General features: G+C 48.2%; 1 long non-coding RNA gene across 3 annotated transcripts in view; it reads right to left on the bottom strand.

Moving 5' to 3' along the window:
- The window catches only part of LOC140619145 (uncharacterized), a 44,111-nt gene that overhangs the window by 2,677 nt on the left and 29,168 nt on the right, over positions 1–12,266 (bottom strand). Inside the window, exons 1-4 of one of the 3 annotated variants that reach the window (XR_012019080.1) lie at positions 4,967–5,513; positions 4,630–4,727; positions 3,846–3,963; positions 2,001–2,122 (exon numbers count right to left, since the gene is read on the bottom strand). This is a non-coding gene — a long non-coding RNA (uncharacterized lncRNA). Of the gene's footprint in view, positions 1–2,000; positions 2,123–3,845; positions 3,964–4,629; positions 4,728–4,966; positions 5,514–12,266 lie in introns of those variants that run through there. The other 2 variants (XR_012019078.1, XR_012019079.1) reach the window with 2 other exon arrangements.

The following is a 12,266-nucleotide window of genomic DNA, read 5'->3' as shown; positions in this document are numbered from 1 at the left end:
AGGGGAAGCTACCATGATCTAGGATATAATCTTGATTCCTCAAGTATTTCTACACAGACCTGGGAAGTGCCCCTAGGTCCCCAGTTTTGTCTACCCTGGTCAAGGATGCCTCCCTACTTACCTAGGTTCAGGTTATACACATATGGTGTCTCCCTAATAACTCAGGTACATACACACTTGCCTGGAATGTCTCTATGATACCCTAGAGCATCATTCCAATTCTACAGGCTTGTGTACACTTAATGGGGATGTCTCCATATTTCCCAAGGTGAGTTTTCTGTAACACATGTCTGCCCTGACCTAGAATTCTCTCTAAATCCCAGTGTTACTCCTCTTACCTGGGAGGTGGACCTTGCTCCCCTGGTATATCTACCTTTACAAGTTAGATACAGGTGGGGGGGGGTTCGGAGACCCCCAAAACCAAAACTCCTTAGAAGTGACCTTTTCTATTGCAGAATGTCTACAATTACAGTAAGTATCAATGCAATAATGTCAGGCAATTGCCTTATCTTATCAATGTCATTCTTATTCAGAGAATAAAGTCTAATATGTGTTTTCCTTATATAAATAACACAAAAATTGAAACCCAATTATACATTATGAAAAATGAAGAATGGCTTGTAAAAGTAAAAACCAGATCTGATTTAACCAACTAAAAAAATAAATGGGTACATTAGCTTTGGGGTATTTTTCAAAGACTTGATGTTATTCTCCTAATCATATTAATGATATCCCTCTGGGTTGTATTTTTTTAAGGGTCTTCAGTGCTTTTCAGTAGCCATGGACTAATTAAACCACCTCCATTCCATGGTAACTGAACAACAAAACTTCATGCATAAGAATTATCAGACTCTCATTCATGACCCTCAGATGTCCACAGAAGGAGGATCATGTGATAACCAAGAGCAATCAATGCTCAATAGTTGACCACTCTCACTTCTATTGAGACAGTGATCAAAAGGTGGGGAGGGCAGAAAAAATGAAATAGTGACCACCATTTGGATATGTGGTGACTCCTACTTACCTAACCAGATCTTAAAACTGTCCTGATTCTAAAAATGTGAAGTCCAAGTTAAAACAAAACTTTAGCTTGGATTCTGTAACATCATGTTCACATGTAGAAAGCTGATCAGCCATAATCAAGCAAGCTGATGTCATGAAAAGAATGTGAGTTACTAATTATCAATCCCAATGGAAAATGAGTACTTAACACACTCATGCTTTATAAACTGAGCTGTAACAGCAGAATTTTTTAGCCATTTTCAGTTCGAATGTTTCTCTGTTCCCAAAATGCTTGTTTTCCCACCCAATAAAATATTAATCTCAAGTAAAACTCACTGAATTTTCTTTTGATAGCATACACACCCACAGAATTAGACTGCACACCTGTGAAACTAAGGAGATATCTAAGGTCAAGGCAGGTACAGCTAGGAAAGTATGGAGATAGGTCTCAGTAGACACACATGGAAATTAGGAAGACATCCTACATAGTGTAGAAATATCTTGGAAAGTAGAGAGATATACCAATCCAGTGTAGGAAAACTCAAGGAATGAGGGGGGCATCCCGAGTCAGTGTAGACCTGCCTAGGAAATAGGGAGACATCCCTGGTCAGTGTAGACATACCTGGGGACTTAGACCTATGAGGTGAGAGTAGAAGCATATGGGAAAAGAAGGAGACATGCCAGAAAAGAGTAGACACAGTTTGTGAATTAGGGAAACCATCCATCTCAGAATAGTTGTACCTGGGGAGTTTAGAGTGACATCCCTCATCAGAGAAGATATACCTAGGGATTATAATTCAAAGATCATGATAGAAACAATAAGGCTTAAGGAGGCATTCCAGATCAAGTGAGACATTCCTAGTTAGAGGAGAATAACCTGGGGAAATATTCATAGCTCCTAGGTCAGAATAGACACAATCTGGAAATTAGGGAGACCTATAATGTCCAGGATGATGCAACTGGAGAGTAGTGAGACTTTTGAGTGAGTGTAGACATACCTGGGAAATTAGGTATACATCCAAGTTTGGATCAACATACTTGTGGAACAGGGGAGCCATCCCAGGTCAGTTAAGGCACACTTGGAGAATCAGAGAGATATTCCAAGTCAGGGTAGAGACACCTTGGGGAATCAGAGAGATATCCAAGTTCAGAATTGATGCACCTGGGATCTCATGGAAACATTCACACATCTGGTCACACAGCTGGGGATCTAAAGTGACCTACCTGGTCAGGGTAGTTACTATGGGGTGACTAGAGAGACATCCCAGGTTAGCACAAACATGTGTGTAAGCAGTGACATGTCCATCACAGATGCTAGTAGAATTAGACATTGCAGATAGGTGAAGGAAACCATGAAGACTTAGGGAAATAACTTGAATAAAGTAGACATACTTGGACATTTGCAGAGACATCCCACATTGGTGGGGACACATGTTAAGGAATGGAGATAACACAGGCCATGGTAACACACCTGAGGAACTGGGGAGACATTCCAAATTAGGCTAAACACAACTATGTTGTGGAATTGGTGAGACAACTCAGATCAGCAGAGACAAACCTGAATTATAAGGAAGGCGTGTCAGGTCAGATTGGACACGCTAAGGAAATCAATGAGATGTCTCAGGTCATTGGAGATCAGACATACAGAATTAGAGATACCCCCCGGGTCATAGTAGATACAGCTGGGGATTAGTGAACTATTCCATGACAGTGTACACACATGGGAGAATTAGGGCAACAACTGGGTCAGTATAGACCCAAATGAAAATGAGGGATAGATAATGGCTGAGAATTAGGGAGATGATCAAGTTTACTGACACACAGGTGGGAATTAGAGAGACAGCACATGTCTGTTAGATATACTTTAGAAATTAGGAAGAATTCCCAGGTCAGTATAGATACTGTAGGCAATTATGAAGAGAACCTAGGTCACAAAAGTCATACCTGAGGATATAGGGAGACCTACCAGTTTGGTATAGAAACATCTGTAGATGCAGATGGGGAATTAGAAGGAATACTCATGTCAGAGAAGGCGCACTTGGGTATTGGGGTGATACCCCAGGTCAATATAGACACAGATGGAGATGTACAGATGGAGGGAGTCATCCCCAGAGTAGACACTCCTGGGTCATTAGAGAAACATCAGGATATGAACCTGGTAACTAGGGAGATACCAGCCAGGACATAACTGAAAATTATGGAGACATGAGTGGTCAACGTTGAGGCACTGAGGAAGCCAGCAAGACATGCCAGGTCACAGTAGACACACTGGGAATCACACCATTACCCCAATCAGTGCAAACACACTCAGGAATCAGAGATATTCCAGAGTAAATACACCTAGGAGACATCACTGGTTAATGTAGACACACTTGGGAATGAGGGACACATCACTGGCCAAGGTAGACCCACCTATGAACTGGGGAGACATCAAGGTCAGAGTAGAAACATGTGGGGAGATAGGTAGAAATATCAGGTCAATATAGACATACTGGAGGAAATAGACACCCTTGGTCAGTGTAGACATAACTGGGCATACCACAGATCTCTAATTTCAGAGTAGATACACCTAGAAATTAGGGTGACCTCCCGGGTCAATGTATAAAAGCTGGAGATCTAAGGTGACATTGAAATTCAGAGGAGTCACCCCCAGCAAACTAGGAAGATACCTGTTTAGTATCATAAGGAATTAGTAGGTGTCCACAATTAAGGTGATCAAATCTGTGGAGTTAGGGAAGTATTCCAGGTCAGCAAGACACTCCTGTAAAATTGGGGAAACATCCCAAAATTGGGAGACAAATGTGCAGAAGGGAGAAAACCCAAGTCAGATTAAACAAACATACCTGAGGAACTAGTGAGAAATCCACGGTAATGAAGACATATCTGAGTTATTAAGATATTCCAGGTCAGGGTAGACACACCTGGGGAATTAAGGAGACTCTCAGGTCAGGGTAGACACTCCTGGGGAAATAAGGAAACATTCCAGGTCACCAAAGACATATGAGGGGGATTACAGGGTTACCCAGTTTCAGAGTACACCGCCTATGAAATTAAGGAGATGTCCATAGTCAAGCTACACACTCCTGTAAACTAGAGAGATATCCCAATTTAGGGGAGACACACCTGGAGACCTAGGGAGACATCCCTAATTAAGGTAGAAACAAATTCTCATTGATTTCTCTGGTGCATACCAGGGGACGAAGGAAGACTACTCAAGCCAGAGAACCGGAGAAATATTACTGGTAACTGTAGACACACTGCGGAACCAGCATGCACTTCCATGTAAAAGTGCACATGTTGGGAATTAGGAAGACATTCTAAGTCAGTGAACACAAACATTTGGTATTAGGCAGACATCTCAGGTCAGGGTAGACACACTTGGGAATTAAACAGTCGTCCCAGGGCAGTTTAGCTTTACCTAAGCTGTGAGAGAACCACCGCAGGAGACTTCCTCAGTCTGCGAAGACTGACCTGGGAATCAGGGTCATGACCCAGGTCACGGAATACACCTGGGAATCAGGAGCTACCCCTGCTCACAGTAGACACACTTGCAATAGCAGAGTGACATCCACATTCAAAGCAGATGCAACTGGGGAAGGAGGAACATAAGGGTCAGGGCAGAAATACCTGCTTAAAATGGTGTCCTCCTAGGTCAGACCGCACCCATGGAAAGCAGGCGGACATCTCCATCTGAGCAGACATACCACGGCACTTAGAGAAAACCCCTGTTGCGATAGATACACATAGCAAATGCTTGGGCTGAGGTAAATGAGCTGAAGGTAAGTATTTGGAGAAAATATAGCAAGTTCATATCCTTACTATATTAAGAATGTATTCAAGTCAGTGGGGGAGGCCCCTGTGTAAACAGGGTGTACAAAAGATATAAAAAGACATGTAAACAACATAGCTGGCGGAGAACCCGACATCGCTGGTTCTTGGACACACAAATGAAAAGGCAAGATACCTTTGTCATCTGGTTTAAAGAAGAAAACTGTAGTAATCCAACTGACAGGATCCAGGCAATCAGTCTCCTCAGGGACCGCCAGGGCCAGGGAAGTGTCATTGCACACTTCAGGCTGGCGTGGTGACACGTGTCAAAGCCTTCAACCAATGAACAGGCTCACAAGGGGACAGGCTCCTGGGACATGCCCGCAGGGGTGGCACTGACAGCAGGCCCAAGGGAAGTGGGGTGACGACACACCCAGGCATCCATAAGACAGGTGACTTTTCTCCTGGAGGGATCCGCACAGTGAAAGCTGTCATAGAACATGCTGTGGACACATATTCACGGGGGCGGGGCTGGGGCATAACGTGAACTGAAAATAAGAACTCTGAGGATTGTGGCCCCAATCTGTTTCAAAATATATGAGTGACATCAAACGTGAAAAATTCGACACCCTGAGAAAGAGCCTAGCTCTCAAAGCCACAGTCCTGCTGCACGTCCACGTTAGTGGAACCAGGAGCCGTGCCTGGAGCCTCTTCTGTCCTCTGGAGGCCCACCTTTCTTCTCCTAGACCTCCAGCGCCATCCCCAGGGTCCCCCTCTCCCAGGAATTCCTGGGCCTGACACCCCCACCCTCACCATCTGCACCCTGCCTGCCTCCACTGACCTCAGCCTGCAGGAAAGACCAGCCAAGAGGGTCATGCCGTGGCCATGATGTGTGAGAGGTGGTGCCCTGTGACCTCATGCTCTGGTCCCCAACGCCTGCAGGGCGTGGAGGGGACAACGTGCTGCAGGGTCTCCGAGAAAGGGCCCAGGGGACATCACGGCTCCTGCCCCCCCTCCCCAAGCAGCTCCCAGCAGGAAGGACCCCAGCCTCTCCCCACCCACCCCTCACTCCTAGGAGCTCCCACTGGTGGAACCTGAACACCAGGCAGGAGGTGTGTGTGTGTGGGGGGGGTGCCCAGGTCATGGCGTGGGGTGAACGCGGTGCAGCCTGGATCTGGAGGGCAGAGAGGCCGTCCTGCACAAGAGCCACCCCTAGACGTCCCCAGGCCTCACCTTGTTGTGCCCAAGATCGCGAATCTGAGAAACCACCAAGGAGCCGACACCAATGCAAACACACGAGGGTTTATTTACAAGCTCGAGCTTGGGTCCAAGTGTACCCGACACAGCGGAGCAGGGACTTGGACCCTGAGACTAAGAGGCTTAGCAACTTTATAGGGGGCAGTGGCCCATGGGATACGCAGAAAGTTGCAGTCATGCTGGTCCACTTGCAGGTGGCCGATTGAATTACGTTTTACCTTAAAGTATCCATTTGAACTGGCCTATCACTGAGCCGGATTTCCGGGTGGGGTGCGCCCTGGTCTTTGACTAGGGCGGGGCAGTGCCCTAAGTAATAAGCAGGTCAGCACAAGGCGGGTGCAGCCCAAAATAGAGTCAGTCCTGCTCTGCTTGTCCAGGGGTAGGGGAATTTGTTAAATTTCCTGGGTCCCACAACCTGAGTGCAGACAACCTGATGCTCCTCAACAGTTGGAGTCTTGGTGACTCTGGACTGTGTCCGCCTGGCAACGATCGGCCGCCCCTCCAAGGGGGCGCACGCAAGCTCCTGTCCTCACAGCCCCTCCTGGATGCCTCTCTCGTGTCCCCTGACGCCCCAATCTGAGTCCGTGACTCCGGTCCAGGCTCCCCGCTCTGGCACCACGTTGAAGAGCCACAGGGCGCAGAGGTGGAGAATCAGAATCCCTGTCCTCACACTATCCTGGTTCCACTGACACCAGCAATAAAGAGGGAAACAACAATCAATCTGCTCGCAGAAAACTAATAAGAAATGGGGTTTAGTGCCGTTGGCAAAAGGAGCCCAGAAATGCAATAGATTTTTTTTCCCTTAACATTATATCCACAGGCTTTTGTGAAGGAAGTATTTGTTCATATCCCAAAATGAGCAATTACAAGAGATTGCTGTTTGAGTGAAAAGCCTCTAGTCTAGAGAGGAATTTAATTTTGGAAAGTGCAGATCTCAAGATCTGGGGCTTGGCTGCTGTCCAGGGGTGGGAGGCCAGCCCCCCAGGGACAGACGGAGTCAGGGAAGGGACCCCGCTGCAGAGCTGACCCTGTGAGCGGGCATGGAGTCAGAGGGCACCACAGGTCACCCCCACCCCCAGGCCCAGGCGCACGTGGCCCTGGTGTCCCCCAGGGCGGGCAGATGCTGGGGAGTCCGTAGCGGGGTCACGGCCAGCTCGCAGCCGCTTTGCACACAGAGTACACGTGCCTCGTAAACCCCTTGCTCTAAGGTCCTTGGGGGCAAAGCCCTGGACTGGAACCACGGGGTCACACGGTATTTCCTGCCCGAGTCTTCCCGTGGCTTCCTGCTGTGTCTGTGGTGGATGCACAGCTTCCACGGCCTCGCGTGCTCTGGGTTCTGATGACAGCACTCCTCACAGCCGTGGTGTCTGGTGACTGTCCTGTGGTTCCCCTGACGAGGAGGGACGTCGAGTGTCACGTGCCGCTTAGCCAATCGAGTGTCTTCTCTGAAGACATGGCTATTCCGAGTCTTTGCCCATTTTTTAACTGGATCATTTTGTTGTTGCCAAGCTGTAGGAGTTTGTATATATTCTGGGTGTTGATCCCTTACCGGGTATATGAAGATATTTTCTCCCGTCCCGTGGGTTGTCTTTTCATGCCCTTGATGAGTCCTCTGATGCCCCAAAGTTTTCATTTTGTGGAAGTCTAAATCATCTGTGATTTCTAGTTGCCTGTGCTTTGAGTGTTATAGCCAATAAATCACTGACAAATGCAACATCATGAATCTTTGCTCCTGTGTGTCCTTCTAAGAGTTGCAGAGGCTCAGCTCCTACATTTAGATATTTGATCCAGTTTTCATTGATTTGGGTCATGAAAGGGGTCCAGCGTCCTTCTTTTCTGGACATGTGGATATCCAGTTTCCCCAACACTCTTCATTAAAACACACACACACACACACACACACGCATGCACACGCACACAAACCACAACCTGTCTTTTCCCCCATTGAATGGTCTTAGCAACTTCACTCGAAATCATTTGACCAAGTAGATGAGGGCTTAATTCTGGGTTTTCTCTTCCCTTCCATTGGCCTATCCTTCTGTTTTGTGCCAGAACGACATTATTTCTGTTGCTGCATTTTTGCAATATATTTTGAAATCAAATCTGTGAGCCCTCCAACTTTGTTTTTCCTTGTCAAAATTATTTTGGCTATTACGGTCACTTGAAATTCCATCTGAAATCTAGAATGTATTTTTCTATCTCTACAAAAAAACGTTTTTTAGGACTGTGGTAGTGATGGCATGCAACCTGCAGACCACTCTGGGGAGTGGTGCTGTCTTGGCAATGTCAAGTCAGCCAGCCGGTGAACACAGGACATCTGTCCATGTATTAACACCTTCTTCATTCTCTTTCTGCAACACTGTGTAGTTATCATGCACAAATCTTCTGTCTCCTTGGTCAAATTTATTTCTAAATATCTTATTCTTTTTGGTGTCATTTGAAAAGGAAGTGTTTTCTTAACTTCCTTTTGGAAGGCTTGTCATCAGTGTATTGAACCACAAGTGATTTTTGCAGGTTGATTTGTGTCCTGCCACCTTCCTGAATCTGTCAGCGCTAACGGCTGTTTCCTTTGTTGGAGTTTTTAGAGTTCTGTACATGCAAGACCATGTTGTTGTGAACACAGGGGACCTTGGTTCTTTCTCCCTGGGTTCTCTGCCTATTATTTCTTTTTCTTGTCTAATTGCTCTGGCCAGGGATCACAATAGTACGTGGAAAAGAAGGAGCTGCAGCAGGTCTCGTGCTCCTGATCCTGGAGGAAAGTTCTCACTCTCTCACCTGCAAGGGTGTTAGCTGTGGGTTCAATATGCCCTTGAGCATGTTGAGGAGGTCTCCCCGCATTCTAAGCCTAAGTGTTTTCATCGTGAAAGAAGGCTGCATTTGGTGAAATGCTTCTTCTGGCCCAGTTGAGACGATCCCCTTACTGCCATCTGTGTGCTGTATGACACGGACTTTTGTGTGCGGGGCCGTCCCTGCATTCCCTCTCCTGTCAGGGACCCACCTCCAGTGGCCTCTGACGAAGGTGACACAGGGTTTAGGGTTTTGTCCCCAGGCTCACCAGTGCCTCTCAGTTTACCCCCTTGGATATGCCACCAACTCCCTCTGGATGGGGTGACGGGTCCTGAGGAGCAGCCTGTCACACACTCCTCTGAGGAGAAAGGTGAAAGCAGCATGTTCAAGTTTTGTAATTTCCAAAGAAGGAATAGTCATTTTGAATGCAGTGGGGCTGAGACGGGAACCCACCCCCACCTAACACCACGTCTCCCGTCTCTGTCCCTTTACGGGAGCTGTCACCCCTGTGCAGCTACTTCTCTGGGTCTCCAGAACTCCTGAGTTATAGCGTGAGGACAGGGCATCTCACCGTACCCAACAAGGACAGTTTGCTCTGCAGCCATGCCCTGTCCCTGTTGCTCCAGCTGAGCATCAGAAAAGGGGGCAGCTGGCATGTTGCAGGACAGACGTGGATCTCTATGTGCTGCAAACACGCTCAGCACAGCACCCTCACCGAGTGATGTGCGGGGCCAGAGACAGGCCAGGGACAAGCACGTTCCTCCCTGCATCTCACACATTGCTCCCAAGCACCCCAGCTTCCCTCTGATGGACCCCACTCTGTCACAATCACCAGTACTGGCACAGCCACCACCTCCCCCCAGGTGACCTCCACCACCCACACGGGCTGGGGGAGGCCAGGACTGCCCAGCACAGGCCCCACAGCGGCCCCCTATCCTCAGACAGTCACTGCACACTGCTCCATCCCTGGTGCCTGTTTCTGCTTTTCGAGGCTACAGAGTGCACATTGACGTTCAGAGGCATCTCGCAGGCTCCCTCTGCTAACAGGCAGCGTCTGGTTTGGATTTTTCTTTCCAGTCTCTGATCACACACTGTCTGAGTTCACCACTGTCCGCTGGAATTCAGAGCTTTTCTTGCTGGCTGAAGGAGAACTGGGACAGCCCCTGAACTCCCCTGGAGGCAGGCCATTGAGAAGCTTGTTCCTCCTATTCACTGCAAAGATGCAAAGCCACAGTGGAAGGCACCTCTGCTCCCCCAGAGACCAAGTGCAGAGGGGCCTGAAGCCAACCTTCTGTTCCCCTGCCTTAAAACAACACTCCCTCCACCAGGCACAACCCTCCCCGAAGGAGCGAGCGTTGGGACATTTGTGCAAGTGCCCACAGCTGGGGCAAAGGCACATCGACCATGGAAGTTGCGGCATTAGCGCGAACGCTGCTATTTCCATAGGAACAGCACAAAATCCACCCAGGAAAGGACGCTGAGTATCTAGCATTTGCTCAGTTTTAATGCGAGTGGACTCTCGGCTGTTTACTCCCCGGGCTGAGAAATGCCCACATGGTAACAGTGACCGCCTCTAATGTCCTTCGGTTTCTAACAGATTTTTCTGGTGGACCGACTGCTCGGGAATAAAGGGGGACGGGAAGCAACGTAAACAAAGCCAAAATCCCCAGGAAGGGGGGCAAAGGGAACAGAGTTCTGCTCTATTTGTCCTTGGAGCTGACCGGCCCCAGGCACAATTCTGGGCCTCCTTCTGCTCTGGAACCATCCCGTTCCTACAGTCCCTTTCCCACTTCTAACCTCAGACATTTAGCAGCTGTTTCTGTGGACATGGTCGCACCTGCTGGGTTTTGGAGGAACGGTGGTCCTAAGCGAGAGGGCGGCGGGTCCTCTGTTCTGCGGGCAGCCTTGCCTCCTGATGTGCCCTTGTGTAAATCTCCTGGGCTGTGCACCTCTGATTTGTAAATTAAACTTCAACAGAAGGGGAGACAAAAGGTCATTCCCTGAGACAATCTAGGACAGTCTTTTAGGAGAGGGACTGTGACAGGTCCTACTGTTCTGATCAGCTTCTCCTCCCTGGGACCGGATTCTATAGCCCAACCCTGCCCAGCTCTGGCTGCTCTAGTGACCTTGCTTTGGCCAACTGAGTGTGGGAGGGAGTCACGTGCACTACTTCAGACTAGAAGCTTTGAGAGGCCCTCTCCCCTCCACTTCTCTTCCCTTCTCCTTCTCCCCTCTTGTCAGTCCTTTGGTTGGCGGCATCTTACCTGTGCCACTAGATGGCATCTCGTGGGCAAGAGGCAGAGGGGAAAGGCAATAGCAATGGGGTGTGCTAAAATCCATTGGTGGATTCCTAGTGGGACAGAGGCGGAGGGGAGAGGAGAAAGGGGGAGGGGGAGGGGGAAGAACAGAGGAGGAGGGAGGAGAGGAAGGAGGGAGGGGGAAGGGGGAGAAAGGGAGGGAGGAAGAGGAGGGGGAAGAGAGAAAAAGAAAAAGAATAAGGGAGAGAAAGAGAAAGGGGAGGAGGAGGAGGGAAGAAACAAGGGGGAGGAGGAGAGAGAAGGAAGAGGAGGAGGACGACTGCCTACTTAACTTCAAGACTTACTAGGACGCTCCAGTACCCACACAGTGTGGCATTGGTGAAAGAATAGCCACACACATTGACAGAACAGAAGAGAACCCAACAATAGACCCACAGAAATACAGAGTCAACCGATCTCTGATGCAGGGAAAAAAGCAAACAATGGAGCAAAGACAACTTTTTCAACAAATTGTGCTGGAACACCTGGACATTCTCACAGAAAAACAAACTGAATCTAGACACAGAATTAACTCAAGATGGATCAACACCTGAAGTGCAAAACTTTCTAGAAGATAATGCAGGAGAAAACCCAGGTGACCTTGGGCGGGGTGACACTATTTCAGCCATGACACCAAAGACAGGATCCCTGAAGGAAATAATTGATAAGCTGGACCTGATTAACTTCTTAAGCTTTTGTTGTGTTTAGGACATTGTCAAGTGATTGAGAAGACAAGCCACCTTTTAAAAAGATGTTTGTTTGTTGCTTGTTTGTTGGTGAGAAAGAGCACAAGTGCACCTGTGAGAGTTGGGGGAGGGGCAGGTGGGAGGGAGAGAGAATCCCAAACAGACCTCCCAGGAGCATGGAGCCTAACTCGGGGCTTGATCTCACAACCCTGAGACTACGACCCTGAGATCATGACCTGAACCAAAATCAAGAATCGGACTCTTGACTGACTGAGCCACCCAGTGCCCCAACAAGCCACTTCTGATATAGGATTTTGTTATGCAAAATATGCAAAGAATTCTTGAAACTCAACAATAATAAACAACCCTATTAAAAAACCGGCCACTGACCTGAAGAGTCCCCTCACCAAGGGAGATAGACTAATAGCAAATAAACATTAAGAAGTGCTCCATGTTATATGTCCCAGAA

Source organism: Canis lupus, chromosome 27 (assembly GCF_048164855.1).
Source record: "Canis lupus baileyi chromosome 27, mCanLup2.hap1, whole genome shotgun sequence".
NCBI classification, from domain to species: Eukaryota; Metazoa; Chordata; class Mammalia; order Carnivora; family Canidae; genus Canis; species Canis lupus.
Note: the sequence above shows the minus strand (reverse complement) of the source record. Positions and strands in the feature narration are given on the sequence as shown.